The sequence below is a fragment of the Thermobia domestica genome, chromosome 7 (genome assembly GCF_964235325.1).
Source record: "Thermobia domestica chromosome 7, izTheDome1.hap1.1, whole genome shotgun sequence".
Taxonomy (NCBI): Eukaryota; Metazoa; Arthropoda; class Insecta; order Zygentoma; family Lepismatidae; genus Thermobia; species Thermobia domestica.
The window spans coordinates 227,449,033-227,469,012 of NC_137460.1; the positions used below are offsets into that span (position 1 = coordinate 227,449,033).

The window sequence follows — 19,980 nt, forward strand, 5'->3', positions numbered from 1 at the left end:
GTCGTATACATATGGAAACGTATCTTCTTTCAAGGAAGTCATATTCTCTACAAAAGTTGATTTCTTTTTGTATGACCAGCTTCTATTTCTTCATATTTTGTAAACATACGTCAATGAAACTTGGCAAAGGTGTAGTCTAGGATGTGCAATATTTATTTGGTACATTTGGTGCCTGGTCACTAGCGCTTTTGTCTTTGATGCGAGCAGTTCCGGGTTCGATTCTCGGTGGAGATATTCGGTCGAAAAAGTGTAAAACCTTGAGGCCAGCTATCCTGAATGAGGTTTTCTTCATTCACACCAGGCAAATGCTGGGATGATACCTAACATACAGGTCCCAGACTGATTTCTTCCTTCCCTTTCCCCTGGTAGCGTGATCGCCGAGTGACATCTCCCTCATACGTGACGGGCTGGCATGGCCATAGATGCCGAAAGCCCAGATATCTAATACCTAATCCTAGTTTAGGGCCCTGACCCTTCGGCCCCAGTAGGAACGTCTAGATTATCTAACATTTTTCCGCGTAATTCTCCGAGTTTCTCCGAATTTATGGATCGTGACTCAAACTTGTCTTGTGAGAAGGAATTGTCTTGTGAATGCCGTGTTATGATGGAAGTAAAGCAAGAGAGACACAGAAAGACTGTAATTAATAGATAGTGTTAAAGCATATAATTCTGATGTCTAGACAAAGAAGTTACCTAAGTACTCTCGTACGTGGAAACTTCCACATTTGTAGGTAGTGACTTAGTAGTATGATAGAGAGAATTATGATGAACGCAATGTGGTAAGAAAAAGAGAAAAGGCAAAAATTGTCAGATTACAATTTTAGTCAAAGTGGAATCCTACTGAAAAATATTGCCAGGAAGAAAAGTATGGGATCATAAGTTAGATAGAGAAGTAAGAACAGAAATTTCGAAGAAAAGTACTTCAGTTGAGAGGAGGTAAACACTAGAACTAATTTTTTGTAAGAGTGTTTGGAAGTAAAGTACGCTATCATGAAGATAGCACATGTAGAAAGAAAAGTATAGCAAATAGGAAAGAAAAGCATGGAAACAATTGTGCATGCAAGAAGTGGGTTTCTATATTATATCCCATATATGGCTATGTTGACAAACAACCTACACGTGCTTATGTTTACAAATATTAACCATATGCATCCTATTATTACGACTTACTACGGTGGCAGACGACAGGGACACCAGCGCCACTGCTAATCATGTGACAACGAGTTGAGTTGAGTTGATTTTGAGTTTAACGTCCCGTTCAGCAGCGAGGCTATATGAGACGTGGACCTACTGATTAACGTGGAATACGAACCACATGAGCTCCCGCCGGGAATCGAACCCGGGCTTCCCACGACAAAGATGCGACAACAAAGAATCATTAGCGCCACTGCCACACTGGAGCACCTATATAAAATCATATATAACCAGAAGGATCTCACCGATAATCATCTGTCTACGGCTGGTCACCTCCCTCCTTTAGCTTGCCTGGAGCTTTAGGAGATATATAATCCAAAGCCTCTAGCTTACTCGAAGCTCTGGGCTTCCTCTTTACCCCCACTTAGCTTGCTCGTAGCTCTGTTGGGACCCCTAACCTTAGTCACCTAGCTTGCCGGAGCATTGAGAGTCCTATAGCCCATTCCACCTAGCTTGTTCGGAGTTCTGTGAAGATCCTTCCCTAGACTGCTCGGACCGTGGTATACCATATTTTACCCAAGTATTAGAGAATTTTACATCATAGTAACTTTTGTGATATACTGTTTATAGAAAAGAGGATTTTGTAATAAAAGTTGGTAGTGTGAGAAAAGATTCCCGACTATAATTTGCTCTACCTAAACCTGCATAAGCAGAATTTTACAATATACAGAAGATGTAAAGGTGACAAGAGGAATTTAAAAAGGACAGAAATTTTGAATAACGCGTATGGAGATAAATTATATAGAAATAGAATGATAGAAAGGAAAAACTACATATTACGACAATACAGAAACTAAAGATAAGATGAAAGTGTGTCAATTACGAGCCATCACAACAAAATTCGTAGGGTTCTCATTTCATTTTCGTGAATTCGCTTACTGCGGGCCGTCGCATCGGAATTCATTTTTCGCGTTCCCTTTTTCCTGAAGTCGCTTACTGCGGGCCATCGCAACAGAATTCGTAGTTCTCGTTCCTTTTTTGTGAACTCGTTTTCTGCGGCCCATCGCAACGGAATTCGTAGGGTTCTCGTTCCTTTTACCAGAAGTCGCTTACTGCGGGCCGTCGCAACAAAATTCGTAGGGTTTTCATTCCTTTTTCGTGAACTCGCTTACTGCAGGGCTTAGCAACGGTATTCGTAGGTTCTTGTTTGTTTTTCGTGAATTCACTTACTGCAGGCTCGTAGGGTTCTCGTTCCTTTTTCGTGAACTCGCTTACCGCGGGCTATCGGAACGTAATTAATAGAGTTTTCGTCCTTTTTCGTGAACTCGCTTACTACAAACCATCATAATGAAATTCATAGCATTCTTCTTCCTTTTTTGTGAACTCGCGTATTGCGGGCTGTCACAACAGAATTCATTGTTCTTGTTCATTTTTCCTGAAGTCGCTTACTGTGTTCCTTTTTTCTGAACTCGCTTTCTGTGAACGGAATTCATAGGGTTGTTCCTTTTTCGTGAAATCGCGTACTGCAGACCATCGCAACGGAGTTCGTAGGGTTCTCGATCCTTTTTCGTGAACTCGCTTACTGTGGGCCTTCGCAACGGAATTCGTACGGTTCTCGTCCCTTTTTCCTGAAGTCGCTTACTGCGGGCCATCGCAACGAAATTCGTAGGGTTCTCATTCGTTTTTCGTGAACTCGCTTACTGCGGGCCTCCACAACGGAATTCGTACGGTTCTTGTTCCTTTTTCCTGAAGTCGCTTACTGCGGGCCATCGCAAAGGAATTCATAGGATTATTCCTTTTTCGTGAACTTGCGTACTTTGGGCCGTCGCAACGGAATTCGTAGGGTTCTTGTTTCATTTTCTTGAACTCGCTTAGACATTGTTCTCTCAACAGCATTTACAAGAGCTAATACAAAGTAAAAATAAATAAAATGTTGAGATACACAGAGTAACATTCAGAATCTGCAAATAGTTCCACCATTTGAAGCACTACAAGAATCCAAAGTGTCACTTAGCTTCTCTTAATAGATTTTGAATGGAAATAAAAACCCATTAGCTGTACAAATTAATCGAATTTTATATCTAAATTTGATAGATTTTCCTTTAAGTAAGCATCTTACATGTATCATTTGTCTATACTGAGGGTTTCTTTAAATATGTCAAATAGTTTCAGAATCTTATTTAGGATATCATATTGGCCTCGTCTTTGCAAGTTATTCCCGTAGTTTCAAGTGATTGTTGCTTATTAGGTAAAATATTTTTTTCTAAATTTGTTGTGTGGCATTGTTGTAGACATAATTAGATAATGCATATCTTCGCTAATGCTGGAATAATTATTGTCACTTGACACACTATGAAATCCTGACAAAAGTAAAAGTCCAAGAAACTGCATTATATCTTCAGTTTCAACTTCATTTGTCTCTCCTTTTTGCATTGTATGCATAACAATAAAATTAGGTACATCATCGAAGTATGAAAGTTCAGATACTTCTAGACACATTTCTGAGCGTATCAAGTTTGCCAACTGGTACTTCACTAGTTGTTTCACTTTCTTTCATTGAATGAAGTTGCCTAAGAAAGCCCGTTTCCTCCCATTCTGACCAGTGTGTACAGAAGGTTGTTCGCTTTATGTCCGACCATTTTTGACGAGTACTCACCTTAAGAGATACCTCCCCGCCACCACCGCTTGTGTTCTGTTTGATCTCCAACATTGTGGACTATCACATGACATCGCAGTTTTCATTGCAGCAAATTTCGTTGCAGGACAGTTATGTGAATTCTATCCCACTCATCCCTGCAAGTTTTGCATAGACCACCTATGGTGCACGGGAGCGATGCTGAAGACGTCGTTTCAACAGTTCAAATACGCAAAAATCCATTAGACTGTATGACCGGAATGTCTTCAAACGAAATGATACGAATTCCTAATTTCTCTACCATTTCCCGATAAAGACGTAGTGATGTCTGGCGACATGGCTCGAAGCCTTGTCCATATGGATCATCACCTGGTTCGCATCCATTCCATATAATTGTAGGATTCTCTGTGATAGATAGGCGTCAGAATGTATTCTTGGAAGTATCTTGCATTTACCTTCACTTTTTTTCTACCTTGCGTATCAAGTTACTCTCATATCCAACACCCGTAAGAACCATAAAGCCATGAGGTAAACTTTCCGTGCACTGTCGAAGAAAGTTGCTTTGCCCTTTGTCGTTCACCTGAATGTGACACCCAGCAGTGAGATGGACATATGATTCATTCATTGTGACAACTTTCTTCCATTTGGAACCCGCCCGGTACTTTTCATAGTTTCCTGCAGTTCGTCTTACGTTCGGCAATGTGACGCGGTAGCAGGTGGTGTACACGGGTCTTCCGCACATACTTCACATAGACGGATCTCCCTTAGCACTACGGGTGTCACTTTGCTTCCAGCCCTTTCTACTGGTGGTTTTTGTGGGTGAATGTTAGCAAGGGGAGCCTGTTGTGTGTAACGGGCCACAATAGTTTTGCAGTAGTCATGTCGACTGTTAACCCATTCTCCCGATACTGTTTCACAATGCGTACGTATGAAAACTTAACATGGAAAAGGGTCATTACGTAGCCCTCCCAATACCGGTTGATTTTCAGCACCATTTGGTAACGCACCAAAATGCGTATTGTTATACAAACTTTTCCCTCATATGTAATCCCTTTATCAATACAAAACTTGTATACACATTTCCTAACCCCTATAGTATTTTTTAGAGATATTTGGTCTAGGAATTAATTCGTGCGGGTAGACAAGAGATGGCGCAACGAACGGAGCGTCCCACAGTTCCGTGTATCCACACATGTGTTGCAAACCCCTGTCATCGCGTATCGTTCGTAGTATAGGGCAGTGGATTAAAGCGTCAACAACACCAGTTTGTAGTTAAGTGAACATGGCGCAATTTGTGCCTGATAAAGTGTTTTTGCGGGGTGTCCTGCTGCATTACTTTAACATGCAGAAAAGTGCGACTGAAAGTCATCGTATTTTGGTGGAAGTGTATGGTGACCATGCTCTAGCTGAGCGAACGTGTCAGAAGTGGTTTGCACGGTTTAGAAGTGGTGATTTCGGCTTGGCAGACCAAGAGCGAGCTGGACAGCCAAAAAAATTTCAAGACGAAGAATTGACAGCATTGCTCGAGCAGGATTCGTGTCAAACGCAGGAACAACTTGCAGAAGCATTAGGCGTTGATCAAACAACAGTCTCCAAACGCTTGAAAGCCATGGGAATGATTCAAAAGATGTCACATTGGGTTCCACATGAATTGAAAGACAGAGACGTTGAAAGACGAAAAACCATTTGCGAATTGCTGCTTCAACGACAGAGCAGAAAGGGGTTTCTGCATCGAATTATTACGGGTGATGAGAAGTGGATCCATTACGAGAACCCTAAGCGAAAAAAGGCCTGGGTGAAACCAGGTGAACCAGGTCCATCACAACCAAAACGAGATATTCACTGTGCAAAGGTTATGCTGTGCATATGGTGGGATATGAAAGGTGTGGTGTACTATGAGCTGCTGCAACCGGGTGAAACTATGAATGGAAAACGTTATCGACGACAATCAATGCGTTTGAAGCAAGCTCTGGCCAGAACACGACCAGAATGGGAGAACAGACATGATAAACTTATTGTTCAACATGATAACGCTCGCCCACATGTCGCAAAACCGGTCAAAACCTATTTAGAAAATGTCGGATGGGAAGTTTTACCCCACCCGCCGTATTCACCAGACGTTGCTCCTTCGGACTACTACTTGTTCGATTGCATGAACAACGATTTGATTGGACAGCGGTTTACTTCTTCAGAAGATATCGAAACATGGGTCTCTGACTGGATCGCTTCCAAGGATGAGGACTTCTTTCGCCACGGAATCCGCACATTGCCTGAGAGATGGGCGAAAGTGGTGGCTAGCGATGGACAATATTTTTCTTAAGGTATTTATGTATTTTGTGTTTGTACTACAGCTTCAATGTGTGCGTACAAACCGCACGAATTAATTCCTAGACCAAATACATTTGGATTGTATGCTTTTACCCGGGGCCACTCCAGAGGGGTTCAAAGTTGATGGTAGGGATTTCTGAAGGGAATTTTCCCGCCATTCTCCCAATTTTCCCTGCTCAGTTACATTATGGGCCCCAATACATAGCACTTCTGGAAAGCTTGTTTCATGCTGAAGAGAATGAACTATAAATCATGACTTTCCAATGAACAGTGTTGATGCAATAGCTATTTCACTGCGAATCTACGATATTTTTTATACTAAGAGGACGAGTGGGCCCCAGGGACTTACTCCGTTGCCCATGGCACCTAATTTTTTGTACATGAACATATCTTTGTTATGTTTATCGAATGGACTAGGTTTGATTAGGAAGTCCCATTGACAGGTTCATGTCCTTTCCTTGTGAAGCGGTATTTGGTTCCAACAAGATGGATGCAGTGGCGGCGTAAGGGCGAGGCAAGGGGTGTCCTCGCCCCGGGCCCCACTTTGTGGGGGGGGGGCTTAAAAATAATTACTAAAAAACCTTGCTGGCATGAGCCGTACAAGGGCCGTCAAGGTTTCTAATCCACATCTTCCCTAAAAATACACGCAATTAATTGTCAATCAGTATTACACAATTAACGAATGAGGTAAAATAAATATCTCTCTAATAAAACTAATCAGTGCCAAATTTCCGTATAAGCTAAACAAACTATAGCTTAGGGCCTCACTGTCTTGTGGACTCGCAAAGAAATTCAAAGAAAAAACTAAATGTAGATTAATAATAAATAAAATAAAAGTTTCATTATCTTATGCCTGGTTGCACCAACCGAGGATTAATCCGTGGATAGGGATTAAACTAAAGTTAATCATCGAAGTGAGGATAATGTGTTGCACCAACACTGATCTGAAGATTGTATTGCCAAATCGTCGAATTAAGATTAGCCATCGAAAACGGGAGTTTAATCCTTGATAACGTCGTGATCAGCTGAGAGTAGAGTGAATATGCTTGCAAAAGATTTGGATATTTTAGATGAATCTGAAGTGCTCGAACAGATAGAATATGCTATCCGACCTAGAAGAATAATGAGACAAGGAAAATCCTTTTCAATACTTCAACGATGATGAATTTTGTAATCGTTTTCTCCTGTCGAAGTACTCTGTTTTGTTGCAGGATTGCTTGCAGAAGATTATATCAATAATTTGGCTGTTTATGTGGTTATGTGGATATAAATGGTGTTACTGTGCTTATTTCAATTGCTCCTAAAGCAAGAAAGTGATATTTGTATCAATAAATATCTGTCATTACTACAGTGGACCGATTAAAGTAGCATACTTGCACTAATTCATTATATTCATTGACTTATATATTATAGTTTGTGAATTGAAGAAGTGTAGTTTTTAGTGGCTACCTAGTAGAGTTGGACATAGCAGGTTACATTTACCTCACATTTAAGGTAATTATATTTATAAGATTCGACCTTGCTGCAAGACACTCTCTTGGGGTCAATTATATTTTATGGTATAGACTGCAACATTCGTTCATTTAACAGGTCTATTGGCATTTTAAATCTTTACAATTTTGGTTTATTTGGGTTGAATATGCCCTTGTATATTAAATACTGCAGAAATAAGTGTGAAAAGAAAAGTAATAAACCGAAGCAGAAAATTAAAACATTAACTTTGTGTGTCATAAACTAGAATTGCTCTCATCCTTACATTAAATCTGCTAGCATGTTCTGCAAATTTTACAATAAAAACTATTGATTGCTGCCATCGTGCTTCAACCAATAATCGTTTCCCTATACATGATGTGTATATATTTTTAAAAAATGTAAGCAAATTTTCATTAGAATTTCCGGTGCACATTTACTGCACGGATTCATAATTTGTAAAATTTACAGAACAAAGCTGTAATAATAATATAACAAACTAATGTGTTACTAATCGCAATATGTTTTCTTCTTACCTGAAGACATCCCAAATACACAGCTACGTAAAAATATATTAATGAAAGTCGAACCTGTTATTCGCGGACTTGGCAAGGTTCTAGTGTACTGGTCCCCCTTCCCATTGTTCACTAATAAAGACAGAAATCAACGTGCCGTGTGGAGCTCTAAACCGCCTTCACTCGCTAACGCTCGCTCGGCAGTACTGTGTAAATTAAATGTATAAACTTTAGTACAGAAAGAAATCAACCCAGCTACTAACCTACATGGGGGACCAGTAATCTAGAACCTTCCCCGTGGACTTTCCTATAAGGTAGCTATTAATCATAGTATATGAAGTAAAGTATCTGAAGACAATGTGCTAATTCATGCTGCGCAACAACAAATGTCAGAGCTTAAGAGGTTCACATAATTGTGAAATTTACGTTAGTAATGTGTTATGTTAATTTGAGCATTTGTGCTATATCGCCGGACTACACGAAAATCGAAACAAAAAAATATTCGTTAGATTAGATTAGAAAACATTATATTAGGTTAGTGTTAAGTTTAGAGTTACCCATCCACTTTTTTATATAAAAATTAGGAAAATTTACAGGAGAAATGCGGTAAGAAATGATGATTTGAAGTTTTTATGCGTTGTTTAGGTATGTAACTTTGGCAGTAAAGTTATGTTTAATACGAGAAAAGATATGTGGAAGTGGGTACTATTTGCAAGACGCGGAAGGTTCGATGATTCAGCAGCGTGCCCATCGTTCCTACTCCTACTCTTACTACTACTACTACTGCTTATACTATGGATCCGGATAGTAAAACTGCACGTTTTGATGTTTTTACTGCTTTTTTGTAGGTATGAAACTGGAGAAGCAAGTCTAAGCTTAAGCCTTAGGTTAGGTTAGGTTGAGTTACATAGTCAATTATCTTGAAAACAAGTACGTATAAACTTTTACAGCTTGGAATAAAAAATCAGTATATTCGTATAAATATGGAGTCCGGATATAGGTTTGGCATAAAAACTACAGTGCAAAAAACATAAAACAACTTGTGCTAGGTGGCCACTATAAAGCACAAATGCTACCTACCCAGTCGGGGCAGGGCGAAGCTAGTGCACCCACACGATAGCGCAGAAGTGTATCCGAAAGGAGCGGCGTGTACGCGCGCAAGCGAGGGTAGTGAAAACATGTGAAATTTGGTAATGATACGAGTTTCAATAGCACTTGTCGTGGGTTCATGCTAATAACTATCTGCACTGTTTGCAGAAACACATTGTCGTAGTGGCCACCTAGCAGGTTAGGTTGGTTAACTTACTTTTAGTTAGGATACAATTCGATAAAACTCAAATATGAGTGTCTGAACTTTGACACATACGCGCCATTTCCACACTGCCTTATCAGCCACTAAATCATAGCAAGTGTACCTATCCGCCAAATAGTCCCTTCCGCCTACATATGTAATGCCGCTTACATCGAAAACGACCAACAACAGACACTTCCTTAACTTCAACTTTTCCCATCACATGACTTTCAATAATTCTTCATCAGAAATCAAAATAAATTAACCAATTTACCCGGTAAATTTCCTAAAACTGGTCCGGCGATACAGCTCTTAACCCTTAATTTGGAACACAAATATGCAAGCAATAAAAAATCGGGATACTACCTACAACGTTTTTAGTAACGAACAAATACATTATCCAACATGTAAGGTAATTTGATGCCATATAGTGTTTGCACTGTCCTCGTTTGTATCTATACCCACCTTCGCTAACGTACACCCTCGCTACCGATCGGGTCACTCCTCTGCGCTCCTACCGTAATTTGCTTAGATAGCATTCATGCTTTTAGTGACCATCTAGCAAGAGTTGGTTAGTGTCTTTTGCGCAATAGTTCTTATCGTATACATACACTGAAGTTCCCCTAAAATGAATCTGTACAAGGGAATGCAAGTCCTCACCCAAGAATGATTATTTAAGATGCAAAAAGTCGATTTACTGGAAAAGAAGTATTTATATGCAAGAAATTTGTGCTGGATCCATACGTAAATCTGCACCACATCGCCAATTGGTAACATTATACAAACCCGACAATCAACTACTAAAATAAACTTTACTTTATAAAGATGACCATATTTACGTACACCAGTGCTACTTTCTGGAATGAAGTATAACCAACTGGCGACGCAAATGTAAACTTAAACCTTTTTTTTTTTTTTTCAGCGGAACTGGCGAGGCGATGGAGATGTAAATCTATATCAAAATTTGGATTTTAAAAAGGTGGTCCGAACAGAGTCGTGTGTGTGTGTGGGGGGGGGGGGGGACATATAACCTCATTGTTGATGTCCCCATTATTCCCCCACTCATACTCATATAACTGTTAAATACAGTGTGATGGTGAGACACGGCAATATGATGAGTTAACCTAACCTAACCTTTCCTACTCTGCCCTACACTTCAAACTAATGGCCTAAATATTGATTGTAAGGTAACCTAACGTAACGTAACGTAACTTACTCTACCCTACATTTGGAGCGCTTACCTCTGGTGCGTGGGGTCCCTTGTTCGATTGCAGGCCAAATAAATTTGTTTTGGACAAGATCGTGTCCGTGGGTTTTCTCAGGGTACTCCTGTTTCCTCCAATTCTCATTTCACCAATTTTTATATCATTCACTTGTCTTCCTTAGCCTAAATGGCATAAACGTGGGACGTTAAACTTAAAGATTTCATTTCATTTTTCTGCCCTACATTTTAAAATAGTGGTTAAACATTGAGCTAACGTAACCTAACCTTCTCTACCCTACCCTACATTTGAAAAAATTGGCAAAGCATTGAGCTAACGTAATCTAACTTACCCTACACTACTGTACCCTACGCTACCGTATTCTACCCTAATATTCTCTACTTCTCCCTATCCTATCCTATACTTCAGTGCAAATACCGAACGTTGGATTTTAAACAAGACGGTATTTGTGTGAAGCTTAGCGTAGTTTGTAGTCAAAAAATATTTAAGAAAAATGGACTACCCACCCTTACTTGAAAATGGGTGATATCAATAAAAATAAGTAACTACTCCTGAGAAGTCCTGCTCGAGAATCGGAGTAACTACACCTGGAGTAATATCCTCCCTCAATGTCGTATCAATAAAACAAGCCACTACTCAGGTCTAGTCTGCTCCAGATTTATGAACGTTTACTCGCGCTTCCTCTGCACGTAGCACTGAGTCGTATCAATAAAAGAAGTAGTTACTCATTTCTTCCATCTGTTGGGCGGTCATTTCGTTGTGGGTAACTTCTAGCGCAGTATCCTAAACGCCATGAAAGGGACAAGTAGCAACGACAGTTTCAATTAAAGTGCATTTGTGGATATTATAAAACTTCTAGTGGTACATCCAAAAGAGAATCTTTAATATTCGAGCGAGCATTAAAAAAAAAAAACAGGAAACAAGAAAGTAATACTGAAACCACGGGAACGAACCTCTTGGAACTGATGGATGTTGATTGGAATCCAGCAATATCAAGATTAGCACGATAAGTGCATATCACGTGTTGTCCAAGGTCTTTTGGCTTTAAGAACGAAATCAGACACTTGGTCCCTTTGTTTCCTTTTTTAAATAGTCCAGCCAGTCACGTCGTAAAGCACGTCCATCTGATTGCGTTTTCCAGACCATACGTGCCCCCTTTCACCTTGGCATAAAAAAATATACATTCTCATGTATACACCCTTCCTATCAGCGTTGAGTTGAGTTGATTTTGAGTTTAATGTCCTTTTCAGTAGCGAGGCTATATGAGACGGGACTCACTGCTTAACTTGTAATCCGAACCATATGAGCTCCCGCCGGGAATCGAACACGGGTCTTTCATGCCAAAGACATGTACGCTATTCGCTTAGCCACGAAGGAGCTCTTCCTATTAGCGTATTCGTTTCCAAAATACTAGGTTTCTTTATTGCCACATGTTTATAGTTAAGTGCTCCGATAGCACCCGGAAATGTATATTGTTCTTGCCACTCTGCCTTTGCTGTTTGAATATTACACACACCTCCGGAAACAATCAATTTACAGATTTCGCAATAATCGCATCCATTACACTTGTAGTAGTCATAGACACAGTACTTTGAGCCACAACAGAATCCCCTGACATTCAGACCTGGAATCCCGGATCACTCACGTAAAGCAAGAAAACCCGCATCTTTTCATCATTACGTAGTGCATCACCCCAAATTTCCGTTGATTCTCCTAAAAAATGTTGTGCTAACTACTCTACATTTTCTTTCATGAACCTATGTTTTTTTGTAATCTCCATTTGCAACATTTCTATGCAATTTATAAATTTTGCTACATAGCAAAACAATCATATACTCTGCCATATTTCGCACGGAGTCACCTATTTAGCTTGCTCCACAAATTTGGAGAAGTTACTAGCATCACAGAAGAGTCTTTGATTTTTATTGATATCAAACGCGGAGTAGTTACTCGGCTCGAGAATAGAGGTGTGGTTACTTCAAAAGGGCGGGGCTTCTTCGAGGTCAGCCGAGACGACTAGTGCTCAGTTCTCTTTTTATTGATACCATTGCGAGTATCTACTTCAAAATTGGGCGTAATGAGTAACTTCTCCGTTTTATTGATATCACCCAATGTCTCTTAACAGTCGGATAAAGGAGTTTGATCTGCTAGAACAAAGCTATTCTTCTATTTTTTTTTTTTTCAATTTGATATTTGGACCCTAGATATCTATATTTGATTTGGTTTGGAGTTAAGCATCCTTTTCAGCAGCGAGGCTATATAAGATGTGGTCAGGGGCGTCATTTAGGGGGGGCAGGGAGGGGCATTTGCCCCCCCTGAGTTTGAGACGTATAGATTTTATCAATAGAATAGTAGTAAGTCAGTGAAAAACGCGAAATTTTACTTATATCAAGGGGTCTTGCCCCCTCCAAGCTAAACCTGAAATGGCGCTACTGGATGCGGTCCTACAGCTTAATGTAAGATCCGAACTACATGAGCTCTCGCCGGCTGATCTTCCACGCCATTCCGCTTATCAAAAAAAAAAAAAAAAAAAAAAAAAAGCGCTCGTATATATATTATTTGTTAAAGGATACGTTTGTCCAAAAGCATTAAAACATATTTGCCTTCCCGAGCAGTCAACTTCACCCGCTTTCTTCCCATATCTAGTACAAAAGTTACCACATGCTACGCGAATCAGTTTTCATTTGTTACTACACTGTTTTAGCCAATCAAATGCATGATATCGCATGACGTCATGTCATAAACGTAATAGTTTTATACAGCTTCTGATTACTCGTGGACAAGTTAATCCTTTCTCACAAACTGTTGGTGCAACGATGTAAGATTCTTATCCAAAGATAAAAATAATCAACGGATTATCTTATCCGATCTTAATCTTCGGTTGGTGCAACCGGGCATTAGGGACCACCAAAGAAATTTAAAGGAAAAAGCTGAATATAGTGGAAAATAGATGAAGTAAACGTTTCACGCTCTTGGGGGCCTCCAAAGATTTTTTTTTTTTTTAAATTTAATTCAGTTATGAAGGCACATATTGTTTCAGTAAGCACTAAGACAGAATGACAAAGACGATTATCTTACTTTTCACATGAGGAGTTCAGAACGAATTGATTAGCTTTCTTGGAGAAAAAGTTCGACAGCACATATATGAATGCATGAGAAGAGCAAAATACTTCAGCGTTGTATTTTACTCAATTCCTGATCTCATGTGGAACAGTTGTCACAAATCATTCGACTTGTTGACATACAACGTGATTGTGTTCAAGTTTGGGAAGCATTTATTGATTTCACCTCTGTCGAAGGAAAGACTGCTGAGAGTATTTCTGCTGAAATACTGAAGAAACTTCAACATGATAGGCTTGATATTCAAGATTTCAGAGGCCAGTTTTGTGATAATCAGGCTACAATGGCCGGTCAATGTTCTGGAGTTCAAATTTTGATACGGAACATAAATATTTTTGCCATTTTCGTTCCTTGTAACAATCATTTATTGAACCTTGTTGACTTACACGGTGCGCACGTTAACGTTCTGGCGGTCACTTTCTTTGGAATAATGTAACGTTTGTCTGTATTCTTCTCTAGATCTACTTACCCATGGAATGTGCTGCAAAAGCACGTAAAGATTGATCTGAAACGTGAAAGTGACACTAGATGGAATTCAAAAACAGAAGCTGTGGAGGCACTTTCTAGTCAACTGGATGAAATAATTGATGTGTTGGAGAAACTGCGTGACTCTTCGACTGAAACGTCTTTTTCTTGCAAGCATAAAGTCATTTAACTTCATCGCTTTACTGTATTTCTGGTCTGAATTTTCCCATATATTGATCGGTTCCACAAATGCCTTCAATCTTACGTAAGGTTTCACGCCTTCCTGCGCCGAGACATAGGAGGTAATGACGTCATAACTAAAAAATATATATTCTTTTGTTAGGCCTGTTTTCATTATTTTTTGACGGGCTTACTTTTGCACCTAAAATATTGAAATCTTGCACAAACATTCATTCCACTCAGTAGTATTTATCAGATTTTTTCAGATCTATATGTTAAAACAGGGGGTCCAGAGGGGCAAAAAGTTTTAAAAAGGGACATTTTAAACAAAGAATCCCTTTCTTCGCAATTTTCTCGCCTCATATACATGATGGAGACATGTGAATGGTACCGTTTGAAAGGCAGTTTTATTCTAAAGAGAATGATGGGCAAACCATTATCCTAGGATCAATATGGATGTCTCAGGAAGTTTTTACCTGAGATCTTGAAAAAATTTTTTTTGGTTAGGTCTAGTTTTATTATTTTATGGCAGGCTTACTTTTGCACCTAGAAGACTGAAATTTTCCACGAACATTCACTCCACCGAGTAGTATTTATCAAATATTTTCAGATCTCTGCGTTAACACAGGGAGGGTCCAGAGGGGCAAAAAGTTGAAAAAAGGGATATTTTAACCCCTCAAAAAACCTTTCTTTGCGATTCTCCCACCTCAGATACATGATGGAGACATGTGAATGGTACCGTTTGAAAGGCAGTTCTATTCTGAATAGAATAATGGACGAACTATGATTCTAGAATGAATATGGATGTCTCAGGAAATTTTTTACCTGAGATCAGGGTCTTTTACGGTAATCTAGGGCATTGTGGGGATTATTGATAAATATTTTGCCACCCTTACTGTTCGAGATAGAAGCTTGAAATTTGGTACACAGATTCAGTCAACCGAGTAGTATTTGTCATATTTTTTTAGATCTCTACGTTCACACAGGGCTGTTCCAGAGGAGCCCAAAGTGTGACAAAAAAAAAAAAAAAAAAAAAAAAAACTTTTCCCTTTCCCCTCACTTTTCTCTCTCCTGGTATATGGTGTGGGAATGTAAGTGGTACCATTTGAAAGCCTGCTCTATTCTGAAGAGAATGAGGTATGAACAATGATCCTAGGATAAGTTGTGACGATGAAGTAGCTGCTTGGCTGAAAGTCTAAAAAATGCTCCAAAAACCCAAGATTTTAAAAGGGTATAATGTATGATCATCATTGGAGAGAAACTGAATGTTAAAGTGAATGGGGCTAATTGTAGGAGGAAAATGTAATCGTGAACTCAGACAGATGAAAAGCAACCATGAATAAACTTTACTTTATGAGAAATTGCACAAGAGAAACACCGTATCCCTAACACTTTTTCTATCGTGTCCTTTGTTTAAAAATGAATGCAGTTATAGCCCTGGTCCGTTTTTTTTTCTGAAGGCGGTTCTGAGCATTTAAAAAAATGGAGAGAAATGCTGAATGTGTGAATAAATCACCCCCATTTATTTAATAAAGATTGTTTAAACGCACACACCAACGAGAAAGGGGTAGGAGTAAAGAGAAAGAATGATAATGCAAATTAATGTCTAAAATAGCAGTGTGTAAACCATGAGTGTTCGAGAAGGGACACCGATCTAATTCACCGGCCCCGGGCCCCAGTTTGCCTTACGCCGTCACTGATGTCCTGCACACTATTTTCAAGAAGTGCTTCCCAACAGGTGGATAGGTCGTCGTGGTCCCATTGAATGGCCACCAAGAGCACCTGATTTATCTCCCAATGACCTTTTTGTGGGGATATCTCAAATCCGTTGTATACAAAACAAAACCTATAAGTGTAGAAGACCTAAATCAAGGAATAACATCTGCATGTAAGGATATTTTACCAGAAACGTTCGCAAATGTTCGAGATGAATTTCATAATCGTCTTTTCTACTGCCAAGAGGTAAATGGGTCTCTCTTCGAGCATCTTCTTGCATAAGGTATGTGTAAAGCAAATTGTAGTAATACTAATAATAGTACTACTACTTGTAATAGGAATATTAGTTATAACGTCAGAAATAGTAATAGGCACATTACTACTTGAAGTAGTATTGTCTCAATTAGTAATGCAAAGCTCCTTCGGGGCTAAGCGGTTAGCGTACGCGCCTTTGGCGCGGGAGACCCGGGTTCGATTCCCGGCGGGAGCTCATGTGGTTCGGATTCCACGTTAATCAGTAGGTCCACGTTTAATATAGCCTCGCTGCTGAAAAGGGACGTTAAACTCAAAATCAACTCAACTCAATTAGTAATGCAGACATGGCATCCAGTTCATTAAACCTTTCGATAGATGTGACTGTTTATTACCTATCCTCAGTTCACCCAATCCCTGTTCTTTCGGACACGGTTTTCATGGCCATTTCGAACTTGTATCATCTTCATTCTTTTACCAATAGCTTTCAAACAATATGCTACTTGAGCCTTTTCCTATTCACACTTGGGAACCTGCGAGAATGAACTATAAACCATGATTTTCTAACGAACAGTGTTGATGCAATAGCTATTTCACTGCGAGTGTACGATTTTCTTTATACTAACAGGGCCAGTGGGCCCCAGGGACTTACTTCATTGTCCATGGCACCTAATATTGTGCATGAACATGTCTTTGTTATGTTTATCGAATGGACTAGGTTTGATTAGGAAGTCCCGTTGTCTCTTGGGGATTCTGGGACAAATATTTGCACATCGAAGCTGCACTTTACGAATAAGGAAACACCTCTTTTGCGTTTTGACATATTATGCTTTACCGTTTCGGATCACTGGAAGTGACCATGGACTTTTCTATGAAAGCTGTGTTAACATTTTAATCCCTCCGCCATTTCACACAGGATTGGTATTGTAACATAAGACTTGTTCCATCTTCATTCTTTTAACAGTAGCTTTCAAACGATATACTACTTGACCCCGTTGCCATTTGAAAATTTGGAGTTGGACCACGTCTGGGATCCTTCGAGGGACCGTGGGGCAACTTTGTTTTCCTCAATACGTAGTACTTTTGAAATGATGAAATACGTGTTTTCCCGTTTTGACCTATACTTAACCGTTTTCGAGTTATAGGGGTGGCAAAGGACTTCAGGGTAGAAGGGGGAATTGGGTGGAGGGGGTAATTGAGCGGAAAGTTTTTTAAAAATGTATATTTTGCATTTCAGTATACTTTTATGGAATTTAATTACACCCAAATATTGGGTGGTAGATGTTGATCAGAAAAAAGCTTTGAATTTTCAGAGGGTGTAATAATGACCAAAAACTGATTTGATTGAGAAATGACATATTTGAAACCGAGTTTCAGGTTTGGTTTGAGTTACAATGAATCTCGCATCTCTTAATGTTTTGATCCTGATTTTTTACTGCTGCTTATAAACATCATAAAGATGGTGCCGTGAAGAACAGCCATTTTGAATCCTCACTGTGAGACAATTAAATTTTGTAAAAATTTGTACCTCCCAATTACCCCCAATGGGGTAATTGGTCGCATGATGAGGGGGTAAATGGGCGGAATGCCTTAAGTGAACACTTTGAATTCAATTAAATGCAGTGCTATCTTTGTTTTTTGTGGTGTACACTTTTGTTTCATAGTTCATTGTGCTTATCAAGCTATTTTATTCAACTGGCCTCCAGTGGCGGTTGCGTATGCCAATAGGGCTGATGCTGTAAATAGGACCTGTTTATCAATCCAGAGTTCCAACACATGTTATATTGTAATAGTTTATAGTTATTTAGTGTTAGTCTTATTACCTTCTATGTTTCTTTGAATAACAGGGCATTTCCTCTTGCTTTTTCTTTATTATTTTATTTTTATGTTTTCGGCCAAAATTTTGACGGCTTATAGTTTTTGGCGTATGTGATACATTTTGGATTACGCTCACAGGACAATCTACTATGCCATAAACAATAACTGGAAGGCTTAAAAAGGCATTCAAATATCTTTTGAGATTTAGAAATAAGTTATTCCAAACTTAGCCCTCCAGTGTCCGTTGTGTATGCCAATAGTGCTGATGCTGTAAATCGGACCTGTTTATCAATCCAGAGTTACAATACATGTTCTATTTTAATAGTTTATAGTTATTTAGCGTTAGTCTTATTACCTTCTCCTACGTTTGTTTGAATATCAGGGCTTGTTTTTTTTTTCTCACATTTTCGGCCAAAGTTTTGACTTTTTTTTTTTCGTATGTTTAGTAGGATTAAGTTGGATTAAGTTCACAGGACAATGTATTATTCTATAAACAATAACTGGAAGGCTTGAAAAGGCACTCAGACGTCTTTGAGATTTAGAAATAGGTTACTCTTTATTTTGCGTAAACTAAGGTATATTTTTTTTTTCTAGGCTACATAAAACTATTAGTTTTTAAGTGGAATACAAGTTATATACTTCAAATGAAAGCTTGAGTTTTCTTCATTTAGATCGAATCACCTTCACAGGTTTATGTGCACCGGCAATGGTTTTAATCATTTTGCACCCAATTACCTCCTTGGTGGTAATTGGCTGGAAATCAGACCAACTAAAAAATGTTGCTGTATCAAAGGAAAGGTGCCGAGAGCTTACTACTACCACAGGAGGTACAGAAGAACCTGTAACACATAATCAGTTCTTAAAAACTAGAAAAACACCTATAACCTGTAAGGGAAAAAAGGTTAAAGGAAACATACCTCCCAATTCTCTTCTCCCCTTCTACCCTATGGACACACTTAAATATATATATATATATATTAGGGTGGAGCGAAAAAATCAAATTTTCGAGTATCGAATTCTAATAGGGCTCAAAAGTTGCGTATTCGCATGCTTATCAATGGAAAAATAACGAAAAAGTCACACTTTGGATCTTCAGTTCGCGCAAACGTCCTAAAGTTTGAAATAATTACCAAAAAACACCAAAAATATATATTTCCGCAAAAGAATAAGACTTTTGAGTATCGAATTGTAATAGCGCTCAAAAGTTGCGTATTTGCATGCTAATTAATGAAAAAATAACGTAAAAGATCATACTACGGATCTTCAGTTCATGCAAACGGCCTTAAAAAAAAAAAAAAAAAAAAAAAAAAAAAAAAAAAAAAAAAAAAAAGCTAAAATAAAATCAAATTTTTGAGTATCGAATTCTAAAAGGGTTCAAAAGTTGCGTATTTGCGTGCTATCAATGGAAAAATAACGAAAATAATCACACTTCGGATCTTCAGTTCGCGCAAACGGCTTATTTTTTTTTAAAAAATGACAAAAAAAACCCAACAAGATTTACCTTTACGCAAAGAATATACAGATTACTTTTTTTAAAAAATTCTTTTGCGTTTAAGAACTTTATTTTAGCTGTGTGAGGGAATGCTTGTTAATAATTTGTTAATGTGAGTGATTTTATACATTTTATTTTCATATGATTTTGCAGCTCTTCACACATTTGTCAACGTTTTCTTCTTTTTTTCATGAAATTGATCAGAACTCCCTACGAGGAGGTGGCTGCAATTCGAGTTCCAGACACATCCTACTAAACTCTCCTGCCAATTAGGGTGTTCTATGTTCTAACTTATATTGATTTAGTCAAGTACGTTGTTTTAAATTCAGATTTTTAACCAA

General features: G+C 38.8%; 1 protein-coding gene across 1 annotated transcript in view; it reads left to right on the forward strand.

Annotated features, from left to right (window-relative positions):
* The window catches only part of LOC145690721 (uncharacterized), a 74,546-nt gene that overhangs the window by 20,875 nt on the left and 33,691 nt on the right, over window positions 1-19,980 (forward strand). The window lies entirely within an intron of this gene.